A 17,700-nucleotide genomic window follows, 5' to 3' on the forward strand; every position below is an offset into this window, starting at 1 on the left:
ATAGGAAAGAAAAAATGTTTTACTCACCATTTGCAAGAGCAATAATACAAAAACTAATTACCCACTCAGAAGATCATACCAGTGGTCATCAACAGCCATATTCGGCATTCAGCACAAACCATGATATAATTCAGGTGGACTCCCATGGCTCACAATCAATGCTGAATATAGCTGATAACCATCAAGATGTCTTCTGAGATGTACATTTAATCAACATATTCATTTTCTGAAAGTATACTAAGACTAAATTTAATAAATTCCAACACTTACTTTATGTCAAATTTATCTAAACTTTCAAAATTAAAAAATTAGGGTTTTTTAGGATTCTAAAGCTCAAATAAGGTAAATAAGGGCTGTTGTAGAAAAATAAGGAAAATAAGGGCCCGCTTGAAAGCCTGAGAATATGATTGAATTTTGTTCATTACGCTTATTATTTGTTGAGTTATGACTCTTGGCCTTAGAGAATTAAAGATATACCGAGTTTTCCGCACTTTTTCTAATGCTTGCATTTATTTATTTGATATTTCATACATCGCAGTTACAGATCACGTTGGAATTTTGTGTTTTCATGAATGAATTTTGAGGAATTCTAGGGATCTTGAAGAATACCAGGTAATCCATTTCTATTAATGTCTTCAATGATGAGCGCTTGTTGTTTATTCTCTGCACCATTTCAAACTTTTTTATTTTTTACCATTTGTTATTACATGTACTTATGACAAAATGGAATATGGAATTTCTTATTTTTTATAAACATATTTGGAATTTGAATCTGTCATATATAGTTTTTATTTTATGGGACCTGCATGGTTATTCTTGTGCATAAATTATCATTACTATAAACTGTTGACGTAGGCTTCTTCACGCAGTTCTAATACTTGACTTGGGACATGTGTTGCACGGCCAGAATGCTTGTTATTTCTTTTTATTTTTTTTATAAATCTATATATAATGTAGAATATAGAAAAAAAATAAAATCATGAAAGTTTCTTAAAACATGCTACATGCAAGTGGAAGACAAATGCTGACCTAAATTTTCCACTCCAAGAGTTATTATCTTTAGTACATGTAAGTATGAAGAAAGAAATTCATTTTGAATTAGAATCTTACCGGTTGTTCAGACTATCCTTAAATGAAGAAATGACAAATAATGTAAGAAAAAGGTGTAGATCAATTTTCATAATAGATTACATTTATCACCATTTAGATGTAACATCTGTTGACAAAATAGAGCTGCACCAGTAGCGTGATTCTTTCTTCTAAATGACAGCGCGTATTTCTGCTATTTGATTTAAACGTGTGAGTATATTACAAATCATAATTAAACTTCATTTGATTTTTCACTATAAAAATGTAAATTGAGAATTTGCTGATCCCTTGTAAATCACCGTAAAATCACTGAATCCAATTGATACATATCCATTCGGAATACATAACAACTTTATGAAAACTTATGAAAGGTTCTGAATGGAATAATGATTAATAATCATAATAAATGGAATTGCATCACGAGTTAACAGGTCCCCGTACAAGAAACAAAACTAACGATAGCAGTTATGTCGAGTTGGTCCTGCGGATTAAAGTATAAAACATTGCTTTACGTTTTATACTCGTTTTAATGTTTGTATGATATCCTTTAAATGTAAAATATCCCACCTTCTTCAGGATGCAACCAAAGTTTATTGTCGTAGAATACATTGTGTAGTCTATTCATTTTTCATTTATTTTTTTTTATTTTTTATTTTTTTTGAGAATCAAAGACAGGTCTTTAAATTTTGTAGGAGGTCGTTTACTCTAGGGTCGTAATTTGTTATCATTGCATTTGGTATTTGTTTTGTCTATCAGTAGATTCATTTACCTTTTCTGCGACATCTTCAGGAGTTGTTTCACTGTTTGTAGAAATACTTCACACTATGTACACGTTACTGAACATGACAAGCCATATCACATACAAGAATATATTCAGGATCTACTGTCGTATCGCCAATGTACAGGTTTTTTTTTAGTATATATGTGTTTGTTGTTGTTGGTGGTGGTGGTGGTGGGTTGTTTTTTTTTAAAAGTCTATTTAAGGTGCAAAGAGGAGATTGTGTTTTCACTGGATATTTTTCGGACAATTGGCCGCAACTTGGTGTAGGGGGTGTTTATCGATCGTTCGCCGCAATTTTGGAAGAAACCTTAAATTGGCAATAGACCTGCACATGGTGAACATTTTAAGCGTATTTGCAGGAGGACAGCCACATTGAATTAGTAACAAATAAAAGAGTTTATATTTAATTTTAGATTTTAGTTGATTGTTTTATTTCACAAAAATCGCAACCGATATTTAGTATACTCAGTTTGAAGGAGAAATTATTATATTACGATATATGCGAAAAGTGGTGAAAATGAAATGTGGATTCTAAAACATTCCAAAGAACTTTTAGTAAATTTGAAATCACAGAAGTTTTCCCAAATCAATAGCATCAAAACATATGACTTGTCAACACTTTATGCGACCATATCTCCTGATAAATTTTTGATACCATAGACAGCTGCTTTTTCAATAAAATTGGAACAGGGAAATGTTCATCTCTTGTGATCGGTCATTCAAATAATTCCTTTGTTTAACACCACTCTGATTCTAAGCACAAATACTCTGAAGTTGATATTAAAAAAGATGCTGGAATAATGTCGGAAAGTCTCGTCATGTGACTCGCGAGAAATAACGTGAAATCGTACTTCCGGGCAGTTGTCAGGATGGCATTATCAATAATGTACTAGACTCGCTACGTTCAAAACCACATAGAGCTTACTACAAAAAAGCGAGAGAGCGGTGGATAACAACTGGGTTTAGAAAATTTGTTCTAGAAAGAGCTCTGAGTTATTACAGAAGTTGTTCAAGCGTCAATACGAGACACTTTCCAACAAAGTACAGGTATGTGTACTTTATAGAGTCGTCTGCATCATATGCACTGTACAGTCGTTTGCATCATATACACCCATATATCTATATCTCAGAGTTTAGTTCAAGATATCAAAAGTCCGAGATCAAAATCTTAGCAATATATTTGCGTAGTTCTGATTAGACTGATTCTTGATTGATGTTGTGGTATATTCATATAGGTAACTCACCAGAGCTCTTTATGCAATATATACTCGTCAAACTATCAATATTAAATGATATTCATTCTGTAATGAATACTTGTATACATGTAAATTCAGGTGATCCCAAAATATAAAGGTTCACCAAAAATGAATGCATTTCCAGACAATATAGAAATTTTAAAAATGTCCTTTCTCGGCAACAGCAAAGGATGCCTGTGCAAACATACAGGGATTTTTTACTAGATAAATGCAGATATCATTATAAAGTTTTTTCTTTACAAATTCTATCAGACAGCGGTATAAGTAAATAAATTTTACTATGCTATAAGAAAATGTTGAATGTCCAAATAAGAATCATCTAGCATTGGTATTTTTATGAAAGAATATATAGACATAGTGGATGTCAGTCTTTTTTAATTTTTTTTTTTTTTTTGGTAAAATTTTCAGAGTGCAACCCAGAAGGTGTGCTGCAGCTCAAAGAGAGCCATGGTTATTGGCATCAAGTTCTCCATCAGCTTTACCTCACAGGCACCAATTGTGATTTCATAGTTTGAACATCAATGAACATGGAAGTGATTCTCATCCTTCGAGATGAATTATGGGAATTATACTTGGAATACATGATTGAGCTTTATTCCTAAATAAATAAACTAAAAATCATATCAGCTATTTCCTTCCGTAGAGGATTTGCAAATGTACAAGAGTCACACAGAGATGAAAATCTTAGTGGACAGATATATATGTCTGTATTGTGAAGGTATATGATTTAGAATATGGATGTTTTTAATTATTCAGTTGCACACTCCACATGAATTTGACTCTTCCTGGTCTTGTAACAGCTGTGCTTCATCCTTACTGAAATGAGATTTTGATGAAAGAAAAGGTGATATGTTTAATGTCACTCCTGGGTTTATCAAATATATTAAATCCTTTGTTAGCAAGAATCATATATAATCTGGCTTCAACATCTCCAATACACCTCAGTGATCAACAATGTCACCATCAGAGGTGGGTCCAGGATAGCATTCAGAACAATTGTGCTACACAAGTGATAGCCTTTGCTGTGTGAAAAATTTTGCACAATGTAGTTGCTGTCAGATAATGACTAGTTATTCATTTTTAAAGTTAAATTCAGTGTTATGTTTGTTGTATCCATTGCGATTCTTTCAGAGGTAAATTCAGCATTGAGCCCTCTGGCCTGCTAAATGCAGATCCCTTATATTTTGGTGCAACTTCATAAGAGTCATGAGAAATTGATCACTGGTATGAATCCTTGTACCGCCCATCCTAGATGTTGTTAAAATGGGCCCAATCTCTTCATAACAGCCACCAACACATTGATACTTCTGAAGGAAATGATGTATATAACAGCATCTGTAACAAGCATAGACATCAAGTGAATATCATTAAAAGTATTGCAGGAGTGGATCAAGAAAATTTGCAAAGGCAAGTGTAATTTATATTATCCCCCTATAAGAGATATGTGTGTAAATTAAAATTATCAAAATATTCAGTAAAATATGTTTTAGATCAATCACCCGGTCGTGGGTAAAGCTCACAAGCTCACTGCTTCTGAGTTCTCAATCGGTGATTTGATTATAAAAATATAAGTATTATGACTTGTTTACCTGCATCTATAAATCCACTTCTTCCTCTTTTTGCATAAGTAGGGAATCTATATAGGCTGTAGGTTCATTTTAACGCTGTCATCTGAGCATAACCAAAGCAAAACAAAGTGACATTTATCGACTGCTGCCCGGAAGTAGTAAATCGAAAGTGAAAGTAAACGAGACTTTCCGACTCTATTCCTCACTGACAATATGTACATGGACTTTCGTGATCAGATCTTCCAAAAGTATATATATTGGAATCCCATGGCACGAATTGTCCTCCTTTGTTAGCCGACCTAAGTGTTTTTAAATTCTCATGAGGCAGAATTTATTCAAAAGATGCTACATGAGAGAAAAAATAACTTGCTATGGCCTTCAACTTGATGTTCAGATATATCGACGACGATTTATCTATTAACAATGTTTATTTTCTTTCATACGTTGATTCGATATATCCCGGTGAACTCGAAATACATGTAAAGGACACCACATAGTCTTCCATATCTGCTTCATATTTGGATATTTTATTGCTCATAGATGTTAACGGCAAACATGAAACTCAACTTTATGACAAAAGGGATGACTTCAAATACAGCTTTTCGGTCGTGGACTCCCCATATTTATGTAGCAATATTGCATTATTACCTGCATATGGTATTTGTGTCTCTCAACTGATTCGACGCACGAGATCATGTTCAGCGTATGATCAATTTTTAAATCGATACAACCTGCTGACAAGCAAGTTGATGTTACATCGTTGATGCTATATGTACGAAAACAGTTTCGTTTGGAGTCAGCATTTCACCAATTTTATGGTTGTTATAATGATCTGATTTGCAAATACAACCTGGTGTCAGGTTGAATGTTGTCTGATATGTTTCATACTAACTGTTAGGCTGTTTTTACCTACTGATTATTACTACGGATTACTTCGTTTACCTGATCAAGACAGAAGGCTCAAAGCGGATATGACCGGTCAAATGGGGATGCCTACTCCTCCTTGACAACTCATCCTACCTCTGGTTTGTCCAGGGATCCGTGTTTGTCCTACTTTTAATTTGGTATCCTTTTTAGAATTGATGAGAATGATCACCGTTTGTCATCTTCACTTTTTGTCCATTTTGTAATAGCATGTCAAATCGTTAGGGAGTGACTTGTGCTGCCCATGATAACATTTCCCTGTGGCCATAAGCTAACAGTTGTGTACGCGGTGTGTGATAACAAACTTTCGTATATGATGAAAGGTGAAGATAACGAACAGTGATCAATCTCATAACTCCTACAAGCAATACAAAATAGATAGTTGGGCAAACACGGACCCCTGGACACACCAGAGGTGGGATCAGGTGCCGAGGAGGAGTAAGCATCCCCTGTCGACCGATCACACCCATGAGCCCTATATCCTGTTCAGGTAAACGGGTTTATCCGCAGTCAAAATCAGTGTGCCAAGAACGGCTTAACAATCGGTATGAAACACGTCAGATAGCATTTGACCCAATGATAGGTTGTATTGACGAACTAGATTGTTATAACGACCATAGAATTTGCGAAATGCTGATTTTAAAAGAGATTATTGGAACCACTGCATGTAGTGTACAGAATATAATTAAGCAGTGTAGTTTAAGATAGCTCACTACATCAGGACTTAGACATTTTATGGCACTGCGTCACAAGATGGCGATTCAAATGTTTTGTGAAATTATTTGTATCGATCGATTTATTTACGTAGCTCAGTGGATAAGGTATTGGTTTACTGACCCACATATGCATCAGAAAATCACATTTTCGTATAGGAGAACAATAGACATAGTTTTTTGTAAGCTTGTAAAAAAAATTATGTCAGCCGTTTAGAGAAACTACGAATTCATAATTATGCATGAAAGGTGGAGATAACGATCAGTGATCAATTTCATTAACTCTTTTAAAGATACAAAAAACAGTTGGGCAATCACGGACCCCTGGATAAGCCAGAGGTGGGACCAGGTGTCTAGGAGTAGTAATCATTCCCTGTCGACCGGTCACACTTGCCGTGAGCCCTAAATCTTGATCAGGTAAACGGAGTAATTCGTCGTCAACATCAGTGTGCCAAGATCGGCCTAACAGTCGGTATGAAACACGTCAGACAGCATTTTACCCAAAGATTGGTTACAATGTATATTAGCAAAGTAGATTATTATAACGACCATAGAATTTGCGAAATGCTGACTTTAAATGACTGTTGAAACCCCTATAACAACATGTCAATTATAAATTGATTGTGAATATTAGGAAAATCATTGTATAATAGAAATACGGTAGAGGAAATACCAGCATATGAGTTATTGCCCTTGACAACATTTTTGTCTCTTAAATAATTCATTATCATGGAAATATAAACTTTTCACAATCAACAGTTTACCTTTTTTTATTTTATCCAGTGAATAAAATTCCTCTGAAAGATATATTTCTATCATGCGCAAAGTTTATTTAAGGTAAAATAACTCCATACTCGCATTATTTTTCTGATAAAAATATAGAAAGTGTATCTATTTCCATTTATTAGAGTTAAAACTAATAAATTACCAATTAAAATATATAGCTCATCACCCTTTTTAGGATACGAGACATACATCAACAGAATAATCAATCAACATCAGCAAATTGCAATTTTCCTTAAACAGCATGATTAGAATTTCACAAAAATGGTTATAACGATATACATGTAATGGTATTCATAACAATATCGTGAAACTGTTTCTTTACAAAAATATACAAAATGAATAATAAAAAAAAATCCATCGAATAATGGACTCGATAAAGAAATAACTTTATTGCTCTAGGATTCAATAATTTAAAATATATCATTGATTATCATATATGACTTAGACCTTTGAAAGTTTATGGTTAACAAGATTTTTACAATAACTATCGGAAAGGACTCAAAAAAAATGTATGTTCCTATCATGCATAAATCTAAATAAATAATTGATTTCGCAAAATGTTATGACTTCACAGGAAGGTGATATTACTTAATAAACATTTTGTAACAACTCATGGCATATGACATCACATGAGGATCAATCTACCTTAAGAAGAATTCAAAAATTGGCTTGTAGAATGATAAACGGTTCTTCTCAGCAAGTTGAATTGATTGATTAATCCATATTTTTAAAGCTATTTATTACACATATGAGTCCCCCTTCTTTTACACAATAGATATGTACAGAATATTACATAGAGAATATCACATGCTAAAATCCATATCATATGTCATATCAGCCCGAGTGGTCCAATATCAGCACGAGGGCCGAAGGATATTACAAAGATTTAATTCATACTTACTCTCATATGGTGATCGCAATTATGCCTGAATATACACAGTACCCTCAGTATTTGTAAGATGGTGTATCTATACGTATTGTGTAAACTATTTATTATGCAAATGATATACATGTATTATGTACGGCTTGAGGCAATAAAGAACTTTATTTACTTTCGACTAGGTCTTGTGGTCGTATCTGCATGTACATTGTATACGAAGATGATCGAGCATTGGTTTGTGGGTTCTGGTAGCTAAGTCTGGTGTTCTGAATTATCCAATATATAATAAAATAGTTTTTGACAATCAGCTCACAGAATTTACAATGATCACGCCGGATATTCGGGTACTATGAACCGGGTAGGACTCTAAGAACCGGATCAAAGACTTAAAATGCCGTTTTGGGATAAAGTACATAATATTCACTCTCAGCAATTGTATACGATGTTCACAGCAGAAATAAATTGAACCATCATCTTAGCGATAATCGTGCTTTGCTCTAACCAAATTGTGGATATTAAATACACACGAACGTTTTATTATCATAAGTTTCTGAGAAATCAACGACTTTTTCAGTTTCTTTGACTATATCTGCTGAAGGAGAACAGGCTCTTCTTTAAATTTTATTTATGTAGCTCCACAAATATATAATATATAGTACATTAAAGTACTAACTTTTAACTTAAGGTTTGTAGCTCAAAATTTATATATCTATAACAATGGGTGAAGGAAATTGGGTACAAAGGATCAAAGGTTATGATACACTAGAACGCGGGTTCCCTTATGTTCAGTGACATTAAGAACACGGGTATATATGCACCGTGAAATAGCCGTTTTTAGTTGAAAAATGATGCATCTATATTTTGAGATACTACGAAAGATAACTCATTATATTAATGTGTATCATTTTATTAATTTCACCTCATCAAAATGACAGAAATTAGTACAAATCAGTACACAGAAGACATAGAGAATCTATAAAATCAAGAAGCGTAATGAATATTTGAAGGTATGTTTTAGCACAAGTATAGTAGGACAATATGTTAGGATTTTTTATATCGAGGCGGGAATGCAAGAACACCACGATATAAGACCTCAACAGTGTGCATTTTTTTGTGCGCCCTAAATCGAAAGTTTTTATAGGGGGTGGATCTTTAACTATCTGACCTGTCCCAATAATTTTTCATAGAGCAACTGTTCTGCAGCTATGAATTAGACAGGGAAGACAAATAGATTTTACCAAGTCATGCAAAAACACAATGTTAAATATCAGCTGTATAGATACCGTAAAAGGAGCCGAGACAACATAGAAACAAGGTACACCGGACCTAAGATCTGCATGATATATTGACATATGTTAGTTGAATAAGCCAAATTCAAGGTATGATTTGGCGTAAAATGTTTAAAACATTGTTACAAAATAGTTATACATGTCCACTATCCTATTGTACAAACTTTTCAATGCTGCCTTTTCTCTTATTACCAAATTCGCCATCATTGAAAACTAAAAGCTGCCTGTTTACTTGAAACAGACTAGTAATCAGAATCCCAAGAACATACTGTTAACATGGAAATATTTTTACATATATGTCATGTGGGAAAATATGCATTGTATAAGACTGTTATTAATGATCAATTCATTCTCCAACGAACATACATAAGGTTTGTATACTTTGTGATATTTTCTTGCAAAGATTTCTGTCTGATCATATATAATACTGTGTTATATCAAAATTTATTATGGATTTCTTGTTATTTGTACATTTTTAATTTGCAAACACATTTTTGGCCGGGTTGCACAACGTGCAAATGGCTTATATAATAGCGAATGACAGGAGGGTGGGCGTCCCTGTGCCACTTACTTATTTTGTATAATTAACTCTTCTCACACCTCTAACTTCACGTTCCTCAAACTTTGTACAGTTGTTAGGGATACATTAAAGATGTGCATGTGCCTTTTTTAAAGTGATCAGACTTTTTTTGTTTTAAATTACATGTAGTTGAACTTAGTCATTTTTTAAGCATTTCTTGAATAGACAGTACCTATTTTGTGTAATCAACTCCTCTCACACCTCAAATTTGACGTTCCTCAAACCTTGTACAGTGTTATGGACACATTGAAGATGTGCATGTGCCTTTTTGAAAGTGATCAGACATTTTTTTTAAAATTTACATGTTCATGATGTAGTTAAACTTTGCCATTGTGATGGTACCTACTTTGTGTAACCAACTCCTCTCACAGCTTTTACTTAACATTTTTCAGATCTGGTACATTATAGATGTTATGAAAACATAGAAGGTATGCATGTGACATTTTAAAAGTGATTCTGTCTTTTGAAAAATTCTACATTTGTACTGCTGTGTCTTATGATAGATAACATATTTTAAAGCAACCCGGCCATTTTTGTTCTTGAATCGATTTTATGACTATAAAGAATAGGAAGAATATTTTGTCCAAATCTTTGGCCTCATGGTCATTCGATTCTTACAAAATCAAATTGATCTTAAAATAACAAACCTTCATGTGTATCAAGTATCTCTTAAATGTATTGTGTTCATGTCTTCATCATAAATGTATTCTACACATTATAAAACTGGAAAATGTCATAAAGCTTTTTGTTGTCATTCTTTGTCTATTTAGGTAGTATAGGAGGTTTAAGTATTATTTTGAATTGTATTGAATTGATGTTTTCAGTCGAGGAACTTTAATTGATATGTATTGTTTGCCAGAAGATTGCCACAACTGTTTGCCAATTCACAGAAATGTTTGCCACTAGCGGCAAATGTTTACCAGAAGTTTACCACTACTGTTTGCCACTATTGGCAGACTTCTGCAATGTTTTGGTGAACAGTTATGACAATTAAATATGTTTGCCGCAAATTTGCAGCAAACATTTAGTTTTGGTAAGGGAAGCTGGCCCATACTCAAACAAGTAAGAAAACTTTCTGAGTTTAGAAAATCCATACAACCATACTGAAGTGCACATGATACCCAGGGCTGTAACAACACTTTTAATGTGAAAAGAGAACGTTTTATTGCGACTCAACCACCTTGTACCCCTGAGTTGTAAAACATGTATATATTTGCAATTATTAAAAAGCTCCAATGCGGTTGAAGACAAAGGTTTGAGGTCTTTTCGTCGTCTGCTTTTTAAAGTTGCAATCTAGTAACTGATGAAATAAGCATTTATATTATGGCACGCCATTTTTACATTTATTGCTCTTTGAAGATATCTCAAATTTTATAAGATATCTTATGAAAAGTATGACACATCTTCTAAAGTATATGAGATATCTTATATCCTTTATAAATTATTATATAAAAGATAAGATTTTTTTCTTTATAAGATATCTCATTAAATCACTACAAGCTGTAACTGAAGGTATATTTTAACAATCCAACGATGCATCATTTAATTGCTATGGGTATAACTAATATAATCCCGATGATCTGAAGAAAAATTCAGGAAAATAAACAAGGTAAAATCGTTCAAGAGCATATCTACAATGAGCGTTTCGTATAAACCGCCATTGCGTCGTACACGCGGACAGGGGAACGATGACTGCCGAACATAACCGGGTGGCTGAGATCGAGGTCATATACAAAGATGGAAACTGACGTGAGTAACTACACGTTTCGTTTGTTTTAAAATATTACATCGTTTCATGAATGACAAGAATTACTATAAGTGTAAGAAAGTTATAATTACGCAAATGTGCCACTTAAATGAAATTTTGATGGTACAATTTCTATAAAATTGGCATTTTGAATTGTTTACCAATCTGACACATGCTCAGTGCTTCTCATTTCGCTTTTTTCCGAACTGGTGACGCCCAAGGTCAATGAACATCAGATATTACGAGCAGAAATTACTGACAGGATGACAATGAATCGTGAATCGATATTTTCTGCTGAAATTTACGGGTTTTTTGTTGTGTTTTTTTGGCCACTCTGATTCTATGACGTTATATATATTCAATCACAAATATGGTAAATATTTATTTACCGTCGGTTACAGCTTGTATTGCTTTAAATATGAGATCTATTTATGGTATATTTTTCATTTGTACAAGTCCTCTGTCTACAGCTTTCCCTATGATTCCCCTCTACCTGCAGCACCAAGATGTAACACTTTCATCCTGGTTCTGTCTTGAGCCAGAGAATTCTGATAATAACTCCTCCTTCTTATCTACGCTTCCACGAATACTGTCCAGCTTCAAAATGATGTCATGTACTGTAGCATCCAGGTCAAGTCTCATTGCCACATGTCCAGTTTCTCCTCGTAGTGATCTCCGCACTGCATTCAAAACTGCTTCTTCATCATATTTCTGTTTTAGCAAGCACTGTACTTCATGTCTCCATAGTTCATAGGTGGTTTTCCCTGCCTTTTTTCCGTTCCAGAGAACCATGTAACTTTTGGTGGGTGACTTATATTCATCTTTGTGACATTATCCTTATGTGATGATGGAACATGAGATGAGCTTATAGAACTTTTGGTATTGATTTTCTCTTCAAATTCTCCTTGTGATTGAAGATAATTCCTCATCCATCTGTTCAAATTCCCCGGTGTATCCGCCTTTGAGGAAATTCCAATTCTCTGAAACATTTTTATGGTTTCTAACATTTCAATTGGTAAAGTTTTTTCTAACTTTGCTCCACTTGTTTCTCTCATCGGAGTCCTTGGTCTGGTACCAAGTCCTTCTACTTTCGGGGCATTTTTTTTCCTGCAGCATTCGGATTAAGATCAGGACTTGGTCATTCCTGTGTTGTTTTTCCATCCTCAGTTGTGTTGGTTGTAGACATAGTTTGTATGGTTTTTCACACTTCACAAATACTAAGGAAATTGTAAAACACCTAAAACCTAGAAGATTTTCAATAAATTTTCAACACGATTTTCGAATTTGTGAAATGAATACCTGATGAATATATATACCACTTTACTAAGAAAAGAATAGAAAATTAATATATGTTAATATAAATCAGATACATGTACCTGATAAATATATTTACCACTATACTAAGAAATTAATTGAAAGGTAATGTTATAATTTGTAATTCGTCAAACTGTCAAATTTTAATATCAAAGCAGTAATGGAATATTGCACCACTAATCCAAAATTAAAAGGAATGTGTATCAGGAAACATACACTGGATCACTTAATTTTTAATTCCAAAGATGTAATCTTAAATTCCCTCTAAAAGCAAAGCCCAATACCTAGGGAAAAATTATCACCACGGTCAACCCCTTACTATCTTAACTAATTGATGTAACACTGTGCTGGGAAAAGAGATACCACAGAGTTGGATTCTTAATGTCAATATATAAACACCAGCTTTGATTAAAAAAGCAGGGAAAAGAGACAGATTTTATCGGTAACCTCAGAGAAAGGCTTGAATATGCTCACCAGAAGGGAGCAGATATATCAAAGAAATCACAGGAGAAACCGTAAGAGGAGTATGATGTCAAAGTAAAAGGGAGCAACTTTATATAAAAGGCACAAAGTGTTGGTAACATCAAAGCCTTTGATGGAAAGCATAAGTTATCGGATAAATGGAAACAAGATATCTAAATGATAGCAGAACAACCAAATCCAGATATCCTAGTATTCATTGTACAAAAAGAAAATGGAAGTGGTAGGAAAAGGGATTTACATAAGAATTTATTACTCCCAGTAGAATACATAATTGAGGACTGGAATACACAGAAGAGTCACAAACCAGATATAAAGAAACCAGTCGTCCGCAGTAGTAGGTAGACCAACTGAAACACATATTCAACCGGAGGAATCAACAGCTGAAGAGACAGAAATCTTGCTCATTCATCTAAATGTTGATGATGGCAGCATTTTAATATTCCATTATCACCTACATATGGTGTTTATATATATCTCTCAACTGATTCGATACGCAAGAGCTTGTTCTGCATATAATCAGTTTTCAAATCGAAGCAAGCTACTGACAAACAAGTTGATGGTGCACGGGCTGCAACAGTATCGTTTAAAGTCAGCATTTCGCAAATTCTATGATCGTTATAACGATCTACATGTAGTTTGCCAATACAGCCTATCATTGGACCAAATGTTGTCCGACGTGTTTCATACCGATCGTTAGGCTGTTCTTCGCACACTCATTTTGACTACAGATAACTCCGTTTACCTGATCAAGATATAGGGCGGGTGTGACCGGTCGACAGGGGATGCTTACTCCTCGTAGGTATCTGATCCCACCTCTGGTATGTCCAGGGGTCCGTGTTTGCCCAACGCTATATTTTGTATTGCTTATAAGAGTTATGAGATTGATCACCGTCTGTTATCTTCACCTTTCATATAACAACAGAAACATTGCAAAGTAGAAAACATGGAGTCTGAGGGGGACCTATCCCAGACAACAGACATTGGTGGGACAGACTCTGAGAGCTCAGAAAAGGTGGATGATGGCAATCCAGATGAGACACAGGAAGATGTACCTAAAGGCGATTCATCGCCATCGTTATCTCCACCAGAGGTTAGAAAGTCTCCTAGACACAGGAATCCACCAGTGTTAGCTGCAATAATGTAGCCCTATTCAATTTTTTTTAATTCTGACGTTTTCGGGATAGGGCTACAATTCCATAGGATCTCCGTAATGGTGCAAAATAATTTTATGAATAACCGATAATAAACTCTGTGTATTAGTCCCAAATGTTGTTTACACCAAAAGGAGTACCAACTTTGTGCTCGGGCATGTCTAATAAAGATGTTTTTCATTAAATATAATGTACAGCATGCAAATTTCTTCGTCTGCTCCGCCATGCTTGTTATCGCGAGATCTCGTAGGTGGATTTAATGAAAAACGTAAACATTGACAATCAGCGCGAAAATGTAGTTACTCGAGCCACTTCGACAAAGAAAGGAAAATCATATTGTTGCAGAAAGAATTTACACTCTGCTGTTCGGTTTTTAACTTGATATTAAATTCAAACCTTTTCAATACCGACGAAATAGCTTTCGCCTCCATACTTGTCCATTGATGTAAATACTACCTTATATGGCATATGCAATGACTTGACAATCGGAAGTTTATACTTCAGTACAACAAACATGGCGCACAATTATGAATCGAGAAATTGGAATTTATCGAAATTGTTGAAAACGGTAGAATAGAGCCTCACAAATCTTAAGCTGCAGGTTGTAAATTTATATATTGACTAAGAAACATAGAATATCATTTTCTTTATGTGAAGAAAGTCAGGAAATGTTTAGAATGAGCGCAAATGTTGCGGGAGTGAATCACTCCCGCATTTGCACCATTACGGAGATCCTAAGGAGTTGTAGCCCTCTCCCTAAAAAAAATCAAAGAGGGCTACATTATTGCAGCTAACCAGTGTGGAAGCGTTGGAATGAGTTTGACCTCGCCAAGTGTGTGAATGCTTCTCTGCAGGACAAGGACTGGTTCCAGAAGATACAGTGTGTAACATCCCTATCCAAGACCAAACTTTTTTCAGAATCTACAAACAGATGCAGCCAATGTGATTTTGGACATTCTAAAACTCTCAACGATAAATGACTGGACGTCATTTTTTTTTTAGCTGGGGGAGTGTGTTATAGACAGTATTTTGATGTAAATACATGTATGTCTCTGTGAATAGATTTTGATATTTATCATACTTCTTTTCAGGTTGAATACAATGATTATAAATAAACGTTAATGTAATAAAATGACTTGTGTTCTGTCATTAATGAAAGGTGAAGATAACGAACAGTGATCAATCTCATAACTCCTATAAGCAATACAAAATAGATAGTTGGGCAAACACGGACACCTGGACACACAAGAGATGGGATTAGGTGCTTAAGAGACGTATGATTCCCGTGTCGACCGGTCACACCCTCAGTGAGCCCTATATCTTGATCAGGTAAACGGAATTATCCGTAGTCAAAATCAGTGTGCCACGAACGTTCTAACAATCAGTATGAGACACGCCAGACAGCATTTGACCAATAATAGGTTGTATTGGCATAACGACCATATAATTTGCCAAACGCTGACTTTAAACGAAAATGTTGAAACTTCTGTACCATCAAACTGTTTGTCGGTAGCTTGTCTCGATTTAAAAACTGATTATATGCAGAACAAGCTCTTTTGTATCGAATCAGTTGAGAGATATAAACACCATATGCAGGTGATAATGGAATGTTGCTACGTAAATATGGGAAGTTGATGATGGAGAAGCTGAAATCATCCCGTTTGGAATAAAGTTGATTTGTTAGTTTGCCGTTAATATCTACTTTCAATATAATATCTAAGTATGAAGCAAGAGTGGACGACTCTGTAGTGTCTTTTATTTCGAGCTCGGAGGGATATAGTGAATCGACATATGGATGGAAGTTATTATTGTTAATAGATAAAACGTCGTCGATATATCTAAATGTCGAATTGAAGGCCACAGCAACAGATTTTTTCTTCTCATGTAGAAGTTTTTGAATAAATTTTGTTTCATATGAATATCAAACCAGGTCAGGTAACAAAGGAGCACAATTCGTGCCCATTGGAATTCCGACAGACTTTTGGAAGACCTGATCACCAAAGACCACGAAGATTTTATCAATGAGGAACTCTAAAGTTTGCTAGTACGTTCATATATATTAGTTAAGTCCTTGTATTTTAATTTTCACCTTCTTCAGGGCATAAAAATGTAATTTTATCCATGAAATGTCATAATGCTAAAATTTCTTCTTTTTTTTCACATCAGAGTATATGACACGTCTTAAAAGGTTTCATCTGCACGTGCACAGATAATAATCAAGTAAGGTCCGTCGATGATTCAAGTACAAAATAATGAACATTCTTGACGTAGAACTGATAATTTATAGGCCAATAAAACCAGACCCTTCACCCCGTGAAGAACAGGAAATCAACACCCCGTACGCAACATCTAATCATTACTGAACGTGTTTTCGACCTCGGATGAGGAAGAACATTGTGTTCTTTGTGACATTTTTTAAAGTTTGGGACCCTTAGTTGTTTGGGTGTAAGCTTTTGATTGTACTTTCTCGACACAAATCGGGTGATGTTTTGCGTTTTCGGCCGGATTCTCAAATTGGGCACCATCTAATGTCATGTTTACAGAACTTAAAACTGGTTGCCTCTATCAGATTACTTTGTCTATAGAAAAGTCATTCTAGTGTATAAAGTTTTACATGGTTCAATGCCAGATTATTTAAATGTTTTTAAATATGTATCAGAAGTCAGTCAGAGGCAAACTAGAAATTCTTATTCAAATATAATATTATTGTATATACCCAGGGCAAAAACAGAATATTATAGAAGATCTTTCAGAATTTCAGGGAGCACAGTGTGGAATGCCTTGAGTCAAAATATAAGAAACTCAACAAGTGTTGCGTGTTTTAAGAGAAATTATCTTAGAGATTATCACCATACTTTTTAAGCTTCATTTTGTTCCTATTTATCTTACATTTGTAATTATTTCTTAAGTTTATATGTATTCTACTTCTTTTAATCTGTGTTTATTTTACTAATATCTGTCTGTATGTATGTTATATGCAGGACCATATTGAAAACTAGCGTTATCGCTAAATATGTAATCCTGGATAAATAAAGGCTTTATTATTATTATTATTATTATTATTATTGGGCGGAGGTGTTTGCAAAAACTGCAAGGCATACATCTACTTTGTCATTAGTTTAAGAAACCCTTATTATGC

The sequence above is a fragment of the Ostrea edulis genome, chromosome 2, assembly GCF_947568905.1.
Source record: "Ostrea edulis chromosome 2, xbOstEdul1.1, whole genome shotgun sequence".
Lineage (NCBI taxonomy): Eukaryota > Metazoa > Mollusca > Bivalvia > Ostreida > Ostreidae > Ostrea > Ostrea edulis.